We start from the raw sequence: 2500 nt of genomic DNA on the forward strand, positions 1-2500 counted from the left end.
GAGGGGCGCGGGGGCCGGCTGGCGGGTGCCGGGTTCCCCCTCCGCGTCCCGTCTCGTCGCCGCTGCCGAGGCTGCCGCCGTCGCCGCGAGGCGGCGGCGGCCCGGTGGCGGGCGGCGGCGGGGGAGGCACCCCCGCGGGGATTTCAGGTCGTTTCCCTCACCCCAGGGCCAGGTACCTAGCGCCCGCGCTTCTCCTGCCCCCCCCTCGGTGACCCACCCGTGTGGTCCCGTGTGCCAGCGTGCTCCTCCCGGGTGCCGCACCGTGCGCGCCGCACCGGCCGTGCCTTCCCCCCCCCCGCCTCGGCTTCCCCCCACCCCGGTCCTTCCTCCCCCGCGGTGGGGGTGGGGGGGGCGGGGAGGGAGGGAGCGAGCGAGAGAGGGGAGAGGGCCTCCGGCCACCGCGGCCGCCGGCAGCCGCCCCGGGCAGGGATGGCCATGGGCCCCGGGCTCCGGGCCCGAGGGTTCTCGGTTGGAGAGCCGGGCGGAGGTTTAAAGACTCGGGCGGCCCGATGCGACTCGCGGAGGCGGCCGGGCGTGCTGCCGGAGGGCCGGGGGGTCGGCGCGCGCGGGCGCCGCGCCCCCCCATGCCAGCCGGCGCGCCCCGCGCTCGCCCCGCGGGCAGCCGGGACGGAGAGGGGTTACCCTGCCCCCTCTCTCCGCGGTCTGGTCTCGGCGGAGAGACGCCGCGCGGTCGGCCTAGTTGCCGGCCTGCCTCGAGCGTTGCGAGCCGGGCGCGAGCGCGTGCTCGCCGCCGGGAGGGCGAGCCCCCACCGCGGGTGGTGCGGGCGCCGAGCCTCCGCGCGTCTCCTCCTTCTCCCTGGCCGGTGCTTCTGGGTCTTCCGCCGTGGCCGCCGTCGGCGGCGCCCTACCCTACGCGCCCGCCCCGGCACTCTGCCGTCCGGGGCGCCCGCCTCGCTCTGCCCCGCCCGGCTCCGCCAGGCAGCGGGGGGGCGGTGGTGGGGCGGCGGCGGGGGCGGCCCGCCCCGCTCTCCGCGTGGAGACGGGGAGAGCGGGCGCCGTCCCCGTCCGTGCCGCCTTGCCCGCCTGCCCGCCGCCGGGCGTCTGTCCGCGGAGGGGACGGGCGAGCGCGTGGCGTCACCCGCGAGGCGGTGTGTGCGGGCGCGCGGGGGTGTGGGCGCCGCGGCGGCGGCGGCGGCGGCGGTCGAGCCGGAGGGCCGGCGAGGCGAGCGAGGAGCTGGGAAGCGCGGGGCCGGCGGGCCGCAGGCGCGCGGGCGGCGGGGCGACGCCGCTCCCGGTGGCGGCCGGGCTCTGACGCCTGGGGCGGGGGGGGGGTGGTCTGCGGGGACGGACCCCCCCCAACATCCCGAGGCAGGCGGTGTGGCCGGCCCGCCGCTCCCTGCCGGGCCAGACCGAGCCGGGCGCCTGGGCCGGACTCGAAGCGAGACAGGGTTTGTCCCCAGGTCGGGAGCGAGGGCTCCCCGCCCTTCTCGTTCGGGTTTGCCCTTCGTTTCCCCCCCCCCCCCTTTCTCTGTGCTTGTACGGTCAGTGAGGCAAGCCCCTCTCTTTCTCTCGCTCTCTCTCTCCTTCCGTCTCTGCCGTCCCTTGCTCAGCAGCCGGCGTCGGCGTGAGGAAGGGCGGTGGGGCGGAGGAGGAGGGGGCGGAGGAGGGGGGGCCCCCCAGGGGCTGCGAAAGCTGCCCGGTCCCCCCGCGCGCGCGGCGGGGACCGAAACCGAGACAACTCTTAGCGGTGGATCACTCGGCTCGTGCGTCGATGAAGAACGCAGCTAGCTGCGAGAATTAATGTGAATTGCAGGACACATTGATCATCGACACTTCGAACGCACTTGCGGCCCCGGGTTCCTCCCGGGGCTACGCCTGTCTGAGCGTCGCTTGACGGTCAATCGTCACCCGCGCCGTGGCGTGGGCGCAGCGGCGTGCCGCCCCTCGGTGGGTGTGGGGGGGGGCGCGGTTCGGGTGCGCCCGGCCGTGCCCGCCCTCCCCTCCGAGCCCGGCGGCTGCCGCCGCGCCGCGTGGCGCGCGCGGTGTGGCGCGGCTGGGGCGCCTCGCAGGCCCGTTGCCCCGGGGAGAGGGGGGGTGCTCTCCTTCCCCTCCCCGCGCGGCCGGGCCTTCGTCCCCCTAAGTGCAGACTCGGGAAACCCCCGCTCCCGGAGCGCCCGCGTCGCGGACTTCGTCCCGCCGGGCCCCCAGATCGGGTCGGTCGCGGTGGCCCGGCGCCCGGCGCCGCCCGCCCGCCACCACCGCCAGTGCTGCCGCACGGGCCTCTCCTCCACCACTCTCCCGGTGGTGCGCCGGTCCCCCGTTCCCCTCCGGCAGAGGGGACGGCCGGCCGCCCTTTGCCTCGCCCTGGCCCTGACCGCCGCCGTTTCGGCGCCCGCCGGGCCCCCCCCAACCCCGCGCTTCCCCGCGTCCGCAGCGCGTCGTCGAGCCACTTCCACCCGCCGGCTGGCGTCAGCCGCGCGGCGTTGCGTTGAGGCCCGGCGGCGGCGGCGGCGCGCGGGGGGCCGCGGCCGGGGGGGGG

At 78.8% G+C, this 2500-nt stretch overlaps 1 non-coding gene across 1 annotated transcript; it reads left to right on the plus strand.

The window, feature by feature from the left end:
• Positions 1–1697: 1697 nt before the first annotated feature.
• On the plus strand, positions 1698–1850 carry LOC135326124 (5.8S ribosomal RNA). Its single transcript, XR_010386763.1, has one exon. It is a non-coding gene; the product is annotated as a 5.8S ribosomal RNA (ribosomal RNA).
• The last annotated feature ends 650 nt before the right edge of the window (positions 1851–2500 follow it).

The sequence above is a fragment of the Dromaius novaehollandiae genome, unplaced genomic scaffold (assembly GCF_036370855.1).
Source record: "Dromaius novaehollandiae isolate bDroNov1 unplaced genomic scaffold, bDroNov1.hap1 HAP1_SCAFFOLD_146, whole genome shotgun sequence".
NCBI classification, from domain to species: Eukaryota; Metazoa; Chordata; class Aves; order Casuariiformes; family Dromaiidae; genus Dromaius; species Dromaius novaehollandiae.